Source organism: Lissotriton vulgaris, chromosome 4_1 (assembly GCF_964263255.1).
Source record: "Lissotriton vulgaris chromosome 4_1, aLisVul1.2, whole genome shotgun sequence".
NCBI lineage: Eukaryota > Metazoa > Chordata > Amphibia > Caudata > Salamandridae > Lissotriton > Lissotriton vulgaris.
In genome coordinates, this window is record NC_141691.1 from 1,358,952,633 (window position 1) to 1,358,964,874 (window position 12,242).

The window sequence follows — 12,242 nt, forward strand, 5'->3', positions numbered from 1 at the left end:
CTAGCTGACCAAACCAGCATGAGCAAATGACAGAATAAAAAAGAACTTAGGACCTGATTTAGAGTTTGGTGGATGCTGTTGGATATAATGGACATATAATACAGTGCATGGAATATCCGCCACGTTGTAACCTGTACGTCAAACTTTAATTAGGCCCTTAATCTACACTTGTGTAATCTTGTCTTGTCCAGGTTTTGTTGCTTGTTGTGCTTCCATGGAGGAAGGTGTGTCTTCCTTTGTATGGGTACTCCATGTCCCTGAGCCACCACGAGTATGATGCTGCATGGAATGTTGCTATGTCACTTGGAGTGTTTGTTTTGGCAGTTACATCAGTTGAGGCTAGAGACTGAACAGGGGAGTCCCATGTTCCAGGTGTGTGTCTCTGTGTGTGTGTGTGTATATATTGTATATATATATATATATATATATATTACCTACTGGCTGTCGCCAGTAGGTATATATAGTTAGGATTTTTTCCTTATGGGGTTTTTGAAAATTCTATGTCTAATAACTTTGGCGTTTGTGGACGGAATCGGCTGAAATTCTCAGGAAAATGGCACATTTTGTTTCTGAGCAGCACCTGAAAATTTGGGGGGGTTTCGTCAAGGGGGGGCCGAGAAAAAAGGGGGGTCCCAAAACGCGTTTTTCCCATTCATTTTTCCATAGGGCGGTTGGCCTCACTTTTAGCTCGAACGGCTGAATGGATTTGCACGAAACTTGGCAAAATTGTAGGGACTGTTAGCCCGATGTGCCTTTGCTAGGTCTCAATATATGTGCTCCAGTGGATTTTGAGAAATTAACGTTCAAAACAAGATATATATCTGTAACAGCGCTCCGGGCTGCGCTCCGGTCCGCTTACTTTTCGCGAAACGGAACTTTGCGATGCGAAGCTGATTGGCTTTCCGGTGTCTGTCAACATTCTAAACAGTCCGGAGCGGCCGCCATCTTATCTCTCGGTAGGATCGAGAGAGAAGAAGAGGTGAAAAACGAAGGGGGAATTTAATGAAAGGGGGCAAGGTAGACCCTTCTTGACCCCCTAGGAATGATGTTGGGGTTATTAAAGGGTCCCGTGGGGAAAATAAAAAAAAATTGATTTTTCACGGTAGAAGCGCTTCTCGGGCCGCGAACTGGGCCGCAAACTGGTAGCGAAACGGGAATTCGCCATTTTGTGTTTCGTTTTAATTAAATTACTAGGTATAAGGGGGTGCGGGAGACGTATCCTGATCCCTTATGTTTTCTGAGGGTGGCTGAGGAGGCTCATATATGTTGATATATGTCTTCCAGCGGCTGTGCGTGCGCCATCTTATCTCTCGGTAGGATCGAGAGAGAAGAAGAGGTGAAAAACGAAGGGGGAATTTAATGAAAGGGGGCAAGGTAGACCCCTCTTGACCCCCTAGGAATGATGTTGGGGTTATTAAAGGGTCCCGTGGGGAAAATAAAAAAAAATTGATTTTTCACGGTAGAAGTGCTTCTCGGGCCGCGAACTGGGCCGCAAACTGGTAGCGAAACGGGAATTCGCCATTTTGTGTTTCGTTTTAATTAAATTACTAGGTATAAGGGGGTGCGGGAGACGTATCCTGATCCCTTATGTTTTCTGAGGGTGGCTGAGGAGGCTCATATATGTTGATACATGTCTTCCAGCGGCTGTGCGTGAGCGTTTTTTTTTTTTTTTGCTGCGTGACGTCTGTTAACGTTCGATTCGATGGAAATCAGGAAGTGTTGACCGCCAATTTGTCACTGCGATAAAATATTTTGTTATAAATGAATCCCTATTGATAAACATTGTATGCGCCATCTTGCCTTTTTTCCAATGGCACAATTTTGTCGTGCACGGCAGCCATTTTAGATGCCTTGACCAGACCCACTCTCTGCACGCCGTCGATTCTCAGCACGGCTCCCCACCCTCGCAAGCATCTCCCCCACGCACTGGTCACCCCCGCTCACTCTCATGCATGGGCCATAAACTTCCCCCCATCTGCGCTGCTCTTCCCTGAGAATCACACCCTGTGCCCGCCCGACGCCTCCCTTTCACCCTATTCACTACCGCACCCTCTGACACTCCTCTTCCTCTGTGTCCGATTGTCCAGGCCGGTCCCAGGCTATCACCTAGCCCTGCGGATGTAGTTTATGGCCCCAGCTGCAGAGAATCCAGACATGCCAACCCTCCCGATTCAGGCGTGAGACTACCGATTTCAGTGCTAGTCTCCCGCCTCCCGATTCCTGCAAGCAAAAACCCGATTCCTCGGGGGTTTCAGCTGACAGGGCTTGGTATTGTGTTACGTGCTAATTCTTCCAGGAAACGTCAGAGGGCCGATGCAGGGGCTCTAGAAGGGGTGATAAACCATTTAAGCCTCATTAACAAGCGCATGGTCTTTTAAAGATATGTGAAGTACTCGGGGCGGCGGTGTGTGTGTGCCCTCTTTCAGGAGCGGGCGGGGGGGGCACTGCCAGTAACTTGCCAGGCCAGGCAGTGTTCAACACTTGCATCACCCTTTCTCTGCCTGCTATTGCGCTCCATGCTTCGGAAAGGTAAGAAAAAGAACGTGCATTTGAGTTTGAAATGTCCGATCCTGTAGCAGCACACTTCCAAAGCCCACACATGACAATAACCCGATTCAAGGCCCCATTCACCCGATTTTTAAAAAATATATAGTACTCCAACAAAGTAGGATTATAAAACTTTATTAACTTTATAAATATAACGAACGCAACAAAAACTGTAAATACATTTAAACATTTTTTGGCAAAAAGAAGCAACAATGGTCAGTAGCTGTCTTTTGTGCGAATAGTCCCAAGGCAGCACAACGTGCTGAGTTCTGGACGGCACCCAGGTGATGTTACCTGGGTGCCGCACTGGTTTTTGGTTTCCTACAATGCAGCTCAGAAAAACAGCGTGGGGCGTCCCGGGTGGTGCGGGGGGAGGCCTCGTCAGTAGCGGTCTGTTGTGCGAATAGTCCCAAGGCAGCAGAACGCGCTGAGATGTGGATGGCACCCAGGTGATGTCCAGTAACTTGCCGCACTGGTTTTGGCATCCTACAATGCTGCTCCGAAAAACGGCGTGGGGCGCCCCGGGGGGGGCGTGGGGGAGGCGGCGTGAACGGGCCTCCCCAGGTGGAGGCTCGTCTGCTGTACTGGGGCGCCCCTTTACCGTTTCAGTTGCCATTCCGCCCGCTTTTATTACACTGTGCCTCATCCTCCATTCAGCTGTTTATCGCCCGCTCTTGCGGCTACAGCGTCTCGCTCACCATGTAGTTGAGTTGCGCCCACTCTTGCGGTGCAGCGATAGGCGGCTGCCATTGGATTCTTAAAATGGCGGATGGCTCTTCGGATTTGGGCCTGGTCCACTAAAATGGCCCTGGGACACCTTGGAACTCGGACGCTTGCCTGCTAGGGCTTGGGCTCCATTCTCGAAAGCGTCCCCTCAGCCGTGAAGATTCTACAAAAGTCTTGGGGGCCCTCGACTCCTGCAGGCTTCCGGTGGGGAGCGGCTGCCATGATTGCTCACGGAATGACCACGACGGAGCCACGAGATGGTGGTGCTCTCATGCTGACGCCAGCTTCAGTCTGAAACATCCAGAAACAAGGTGGGGCTTTCATCGTTTGGGAAAAAAAAATGTTCTAAACCAATGAAAAGTGTTATTTTTAGGTAATATGACCAAGCCTTCCATCATTAGGAAACCAAAAGTAAAATGAACCAATGAAAAGTTTTATAAACAAGTCACATGACCTGTTATGCAGCATAGGGCTACAAAAAGCGTAGAAAATCTGTTGGCACGTGAGGCGGCGTCAGTAGCGGACCGATGTGCGAATAGGCCGAAGGCAGCACAACGCGCCGAGATCCGGATGGCACCGAGTTGCTGTCCAGCAAGTTGCTGCACTGGTGTGGCTATCCTACAATGCTGCGCCGAAAGTCGGCGTGGGGCGCCCCGTTGGCCTTTAAGGTCGCGTCAGTCAGTGGGGGCTGTGCGTCTCCCCCAAGATGGAGGCTCCTCGGCTGCAGTGGGGCGCCCCTTAGCGTTTCACTCGCCGTCCAACTGAGTTGCGTCCGCACTTGCGGCTACAGTAGGCCGAAGGCAGCACAGCGCTCCGAGATCTGGATGGCACCGAGGTGGTGTCCAGCAAGTTGCCGCACTGGTGTGGCCATCCTACAATGCTGCGCCGAAAGACGGCGTGTCCAGCTGAGTTCCGGTCACTCTTGCGGTACAGTGACTCGAACGCGCCGAGATCCGGATGGCACCGAGGTGGTGTCCAGCAAATTGCCGCACTGGTGTGGCCATCCTACAATGCTGCGCCGAAAGACGGCGTGTCCAGCTGAGTTCCGGTCACTCTTGCGGTACAGTGACTCGAACGCGCCAAGATCCGGATGGCACCGAGGTGGTGTCCAGCAAGTTGCCGCACTGGTGTGGCCATCCTACAATGCTGCGCCGAAAGTCGGCGTGGGGTGCCCCGTTGGCTTATGAGGTGATGTCAGTAGTGGACCGATGTGTGAATAGGTCGGAACCAGCACAAGGCGCCAAGATCCGGATGGCAAGTCCTGGATGTTGAGTGCCATAGTTGAGAGTTCTGAGCAGTGCTTGTAAGACTGTCTGAAGCTTATTTGCACCTGCTGCAGCTTCACTATTGCCCTGGTGTGGCCAAAGATCGCCCATGACATAGGCGGCCGGCTCCCGAGGTCCGGCGGAACTTTTTTCCTTTTCCTTTCTGCTTCTTGTCCCACAATCCGTTTCACCTGAAGACACGACCAGGTCCCTGAATGTGTGCAAGGGGACGTTATTGATTGAATCAAAATGGCGGCTTCACACAAAGCTGACTCAAGCGTTGCTGTTGATGCTATACAGACAAAAATTGGTTTTCAGTTTGTACATTCTTCAGGATTTTTTTTTCCATCCAAGGCTGATTGAGAGTTTGTAGAAAAATGGCTTCAGATTTTCCACATACTACTCTTCAACATTCTTCCTAAATGTAACAATGTGAGACTCACTAGGAGAACGGCTGTTTATCTTTCCTTTCAAAATGCTGCCAACAATATTTTCTGAATGGAAGACACCATCTTGTAGCATAAAGGGCCGAAAGGGGTTCTGGTCTGGCCGATGGTTGGTGGAGACATTTTGACTATATCTTGGACCTGCCCGGCCTCGCCCAAAATGGCGCCGGTATAAATGGGACTCGTAACTCCTTGTTGTGTACTGGTTGAACAACCTTGATATCATGAGATATGAATGCAGTTTTGATGCTCATGGCGGGCGGGGACGAGAATTGATTGAATATTTCGACATCCCTATTGATATTAAGTTCTGATGTGTTATTGATTACTGCACTATTGAAAGTTCGAATTAACGTCACCCATGGTACTTGCCCGCAAATGTATATCTAGATAATTTTTTTGTAAGTGGCCCTGTCGTATTTTAATTACAAAATGTACGTCCACCGATTCCGCAACTGTTAGACACCTTAGTTCTTGCAACCTAATGGCCCGCTCGTTACATTCCTCTATAATGTAAATGTCTCCTCATCATATACGATTTCAGTTTGCTCCGTGGCCGGCCCACGTGGTTATAGGCCCGTATTTGTATACTGACATTTTCACAATAAAGGTTTTTAAAACAAAACATGGTAGTAGTATTTACATTGGTAAAGTTTTTACTTTTAGTCACTGTTTTCGAATCAGTAAAAGGCAAGTGAAATAAAGCAGTCCAATTACATGACGGATAAAAGGTATAATACGTAGGAACGCAGTAAAGATAAATGGTCAAGGGCAGTTGTGTTTTCCACTCCTGCAACATAAAGTGATCGATAAGAATCTGATAATCAGGCGTATCGGCGACTAAGACAGCAGGCCGAGCCTCTTTTACTCAACGGCCCCGTCATGGGACGAAGAAACGCCCTTTTTCTCGAAAAAGGAATATATTTTACTTGCAGGACAGTTGTAAATTTTCCGGGAAAGTACATTAGCCTGGAATATTATAACATATATGTTTTAAAAAAAAAAAATTCGAAATCAATAAAAAGCGTATTTTTTAGGTCATATGACCAAGCTTTTCATTATTAAAATAACAAAAGTAAAATGAACCAATAAAAAGTTTTATTAACAAGTCACATGACCTGTTATGCTTATGTTACGCGCTGCGCGCCGCGCCCCGGATCACTTCCGGGTGCGCTAACGCGGCGTGTCATATAACGCATTACGCGACAACGTAGGTCAAGAATATAGTCAAAATGTCTCCACCAACCAGCGTTCGGAACACAACCCCTTTCAGCAGTCCAAAAAGTTCTGTTAAATGACAACAGAGGGGACAGGCAACAAGAACCATCAGTCAAAGAGGGGAGGGCAAGTTCTTCTCTACCGGGTCATGTTGGGGCGCTACCGGAACTGATCGAATTGGTAGTCTACAGTGTTTCTGGATGTTTCAGACTAAAGCTGGCGTCAGCATGAGAGCACCACCATCTCGTAGCTCCGTCGTGGCCATTCCACGAGCAAACATGGCAGCCGCTCCCCACCAGAAGCCTGCGGGAGTCGGGGGCCCCCAAGACTTTTGTAGAATCTTCACGGCTGAGGGGACGCTTTCGAGAATGGGACCCAAGCCCTATCAGGGAAGCGTCCGAGTTCCAAGGTGTCCCAGGGCCATTTTAGTGGACCACGCCCAAATCTGAAGAGCCGGCCGCCATTTTGAGAGTCCTGTGGCAGTCGCTTATCGTTGCATCGCAAGAGCGGGAGCAACTCAACTACATGGTGAGCGAGACGCTGTAGTCGCAAGAGCGGGCAGTAAACAGCTGAATGGCGGAAGAGGCACAGTGTAGCAAAAGCGGGCGGAATGGCAACTAAAACGGTAAAGGGGCGCCCCACTACAGCATGTCTTCAGGTCAAACGGATTGTGGGACAAGGTCCAGAATAGAAGAGTCATCAAAAGGCAAAAAGTTCCGCCGGACCCCGGGAGCCAGCCGCCTATGTCGGGGGCGATCTCAGGCTACACCAGTGCTATAAGACTTGGGGAGGGGGTCGGAGCCAAGCGTCTTCTCCGAGTCCGTGCCATCACACCGCCCCTCGGGGGCCTCCGTCAAGCGGTTTAGGGAGGTACCATATCACATTGTTTTCAAATGCAGTCAGGTCCACAAACGACCCTCACTTACTTTGAGAATAGTGAAGCTGCAGTAGGTGGAAATAAGCTTCAGACAGTGTTACAAGCGCTGCTCAGAACTCTGAACTATGGCACCCAACATCCAGAACTTATGCCATTTGAGAATGGCAGTGACATCGAAGCAACTCAGGGACCAAAACCATTAACGTACTTTCACGTATGAAAATCTTACTTGGGGAGGGGGCAGGAGCGAAGCGCCCCCTCCCAGTCCGCGCCACCACACCGTATGTTGAAAATCTGAAGCCATCGTTCTACAAACTCAACCAACCTTGGATGGAAAAATCTAGAAAAATGTACAAACTGAAAACCAGTTTTGGTCTGCATAGCATCAGTAGCAACGCTTGCTATCAGAGTGCATGAGTTTCATGCTCGATCGATTGAGCTAGCCGGATCGGGCAATAAAAAGTATAAAATAGTTATGTAAATAGTTATTTAATAAAATGTTTTACCCTGTTACTTTGCTGGTGTGTTGTCTATATTTTTAATATTTGCATAGGGTTTGTCGTTATTTTGGGCGGGGTGGGTGACGGAGCCGAGCTGTCTTGCAGCCCTCATGGTGTGGAGCTCAGTTCATCTCACTATTTTCGTATTTCTCATGAAGGGTTGTTCCTAATATTTCTATTTTAGCGAGGTCAAAAAGAGATCCAATTAGTGGCCTACTGATTTTGCTCGATTACTTTTATTTTTTTACACGATTTTTCACGATTTTTCACTATCTGAAAAGACTAAACAGAGTATTGCAACTTTGTGCTTGTTTGTAAATAGAGAATGAACCAAAGAGAATCAATTGTAAAACAGTAAATGCTTGGATAACAATCAATCAAATGGAGAGACAAGCAGGCACGACGGATTACAACGGGGGTAAAGGCCTGCGTTAACTACTCTTCACTATCTGCAAAGAGAGAGTACTACTAAGAGAAAAGAGGGGAGGGGGGGGCAGCGTTCAAAGCACATCAGCGTGCATAAACACGAAAAAGTTTTTACCTATCACGTACTTGACATTTGACAGCTTTTGATATTTGCTATTAAAAAACCATTGAAATTCACAGAAAAAACCATAGGTTTTAGGCCATATATAGTTAGGAATTTGCATTTACAAAACCTTGAAAATTCACTGAAAAAACCATTGGTTATAGACCATATATAGTTAGGGATTAGCCTTTTCAAAACCTTATTTTACTCACACAAAACCATTGAAATTTCATATATAGTTAGTTGCACTAACTATATATCGCGCACCCGCAATCCACTGCTGATGATGTCACATATTACATCATTCATGACATGGTTAGTGACATCACTGATGACATCACTGATGACATCTCAAATGACATCACTGATGACATCTCAAATGACATCACTGATGACATCACTGATGACATCTCAAATGACATCACTGATGACATCACTGATAACCTCTCATTTGACATGACTGATCACATCACTGATGATTTCATTCATGTGATAATACCATGAACCTCTTCAGACTCTAATATAACCTTAGATACAATCAGTGTAAACAGACAGTCACAGACTGTCACTCATCCATGGAGTTACTCACACACCTAGTCAGTTATGCAAAAAATCAATCACACCTCCATTTTCTCAACTATACAGTTATACACACCTTACTTATTCAAACATATACTAACACATATTTACTCTTATACAATCCCTGATACATGTTCACAATGATCCATACAGCCACTCACACATTCACTGGCTCTTATGCACAGTTATTTATATATGTCAACTCTCACATGTACTGTGTTTTACATATGTACTTACTTTGACATGTAGCACTGAGATATCCATTCACTCACTAATACACTCATGCACAGTCAACCGCCCATACAGCTGTTTCCACATGCACTTTTGAACCCATACATATAGTGAATCAACTACTCACACATCTATGTACAGAGTCACACACCTCCCAGCCACCCATACACACACACTCAGTTTCCCATACAAATACTTGGACAACCAATTAACAACCCATACAGTTACTCATATAGCTACTGATCAACACATGCAGCAGTTTGTAGAACAACAGATATAATGATGCACAAATTAAGACAGTTTAGTCACTAACCCATGCACTCAGTGAGACACATTTAATCACTCACTCATACAGTCAGTCATGCACCTACTAAATCCTTCATCCAGACACTTATACATCCACTCATTCTTCAATATGTAAGACATATTTTAACTTTACAGAAACATACAGTCACTGGATGTTGTCATCAGTGATGTCATCAGTGATGTCATTTGAGATGTCATCAGTGATGTCATCAGTGATGTCATTTGAGATGTCATCAGTGATGTCATTTGAGATGTCATCAGTGATGTCATCAGTGATGTCATGAATTATGTAATATGTGACATCATCAGCAGTGGATTGCGGGTGCGCGATATATATTTAGTGCAACTAACTATATATGAAATTTCAATGGTTTTGTTTGAGTAAAATAAGGTTTTGAAAAGGCTAATCCCTAACTATATATGGTCTATAACCAATGTTTTTTTCAGTGAATATATATATAGGGTTTCAAGGTAACGCTCTTGAAAGTAATCAGCTGCCAAATGCATTTCGAGAGCGGAGGCTCTCTTCGTCAGTGGCAAAATGTCATCACCTGCTGGAGCTCTCCCCCTTTGTATTCAGTCCCCGCCCTCTGGGCGTTAGCAGTCAGTGGCGTTTCTGGGATCTGTAGTCCTTGTATCAGGTAGGGAGTTCCCAGCGAAATGGATGCAAATTTAAAAACCAAGTGGATATGAAGGCACATCTCCATTGTCTGCCTGCCTTGCTTCTTGGTTCATGAAAGAGTGTTCAAGGGGCTCCCCCTGCACTGCCCCCAGAGACGTTCGCTTCCACATTACCCTCAATGGTTTAGAGGGCTGGCTCTGTTGTTAACAGCAGGCTGCATTCCACGACCGGGCGGCCGTCTATAAATCCAACAAAATGCAGAGACCCTTTTGGAAGCAGCCACACACGAACTCGGTAAAGAACTCTTTTATTTCAGATACTTGCCAGCAGGGTTTCAAGGTAACGCTCTTCAAAGTAATCAGCTGCCAAATGCATTTCGAGAGCGGAGGCTCTCTTCGTCAGTGGCAAAATGTCATCACCTGCTGGAGCTCTCCCCCTTTGTATTCAGTCCCCGCCCTCTGGGCGTTAGCAGTCAGTGGCGTTTCTGGGATCTGTAGTCCTTGTATCAGGTAGGGAGAGCGTTACCTTGAAACCCTGCTGGCAAGTTTCTGAAATAAAAGAGTTCTTTACCGAGTTCGTGTGTGGCTGCTTCCAAAAGGGTCTCTGCATTTTGTTGTATATATAAATTGTCAAGTTCCCAATTATTCAGTCTTTTAATTCATAAGGCATTGGAGACAACTGACGCGTTTCGCTATGCTAGATAGCTTGATCACGGTTACATGGTTGCAAACAATTTTAGCCAATAAAAACAGTTTCCCACATCATGTGATTACTGACCAAGCAAAACTCCATACCTGATGTATTATGGGAGATGTAGTAATTCTTTATATTTTAAGTGCCTTTTTACATTGGGAGTTGTGGTATTTATATTTGTTTTAGGATATTACTTCCAACTCTACAAAGGTTTTAATACTTATTAATGTCACTCGGCCCTTTAAGATTGGTGTGGTAAGTGAGTACACATTTAAAGATCTTTTTGGGTGTTTTTCATTATTTTGCCGCAATTGGCAGACAAACAGTGCGCACTGTTTATTAGTACCCTATCCGAGAAGAGGACAGATATTCCACTATCTTGTTTATCACCCACACGTCGTTTGTGATGGAATTTCTTTTAATTTTATTTTAATTTAATTGAAATTAAATTAAAATTTGTAGATTTGGATCGAGCCCTCTAGTGGGCCTGACTAAATTGTATCAGTTCGATATTCCTATCTCTGTCCTCCTTTTTAGTAACTCATTACCACTTCAAATATTAAGTACCAGGTGCAATTTTTTATGGTTCTTGTGTTTTTTTTAACCATAATAAAATTGGGAATGATTTTATAACCCTTTATATCCACAACCTCCTACCATTACAGGTATGAATTAATTTCCTCATATATCAATTTACCAATCATAAGTGCACATATAGTTAAACACTCTGGTTCAGACCAAAGGGAGTTAAGGTCCTGAAATTTAGGATTTGTCTAGACTCTCGCTGTCGCAAATTCCTTTCTCGATTACCCCCCCTCTCATTCAGGGGAATCGTCTCAAGAGCCCAGAAAGTTAGTTGTTTCCAGTCCCCTTCATGGTCCATCTCCATGTGTTCAGTGACCGCATTTCTGAGATCCTTGTTGACTGTGGCACGGACGTGCTCGAAGATCCTCTTCTTGAGTTCACAAATTGTGCTCCCTATGTACTTAAGGGAACACAGACACTCGATCATGTATACCACAAATTGACTTTTGCATGTGATAAACTCTCTGATTTGCCACATTTTTTTGTTAGGTAATTCCACCTGGTTGATATTTTTGGCAATCTGGCATACTTTACAGTTTGAGCATTTTCTAAACCCCTTCGTTTGTAACCATTGAGTTCCTGTTGGTTTAATCACGGTTTGATGATGACTATGCACAAGTTTGTCTCTTAAGTTTTGGGCTCGTCGATAGGTCACATTTGGATGATTTCCCATTAGTTTACCTATAGTAGGATCCATCTGCAACAGTTTCCAATTTCTTCTTAAGATCTGGTTGATTTCTTTGGTTTCACAGCAATAGTCCATAATTAATCTTATGGGTTCAGTTGTTCCTTGATCATTAGTTTATGGTTTCTCTCACTTTGAGAGTGTCCTGTCTTGTTTTTTGATTTGCCCTCATCCATCCACGTTTGATGCTGTGATCTTTGTATCCCTGTTCTTTGAATCTCATCGCGGTTTTTTCACTGTTCTTTTGCCATTCCTTCTCCTCTGAACATATTCTGCGAATTCGCAAAAATTCGCCATATGGAATGTTTTCAATAACTGAGGGTTTATGGAAACTCGTTGCGTGGAGTGTAGCATTAGTGGAGGTTTCGTTTCGATGTAAAGTAGTGTGTACTTCATTATTGCGTATATAGATCTCCGTATCTAAAAAGATTAT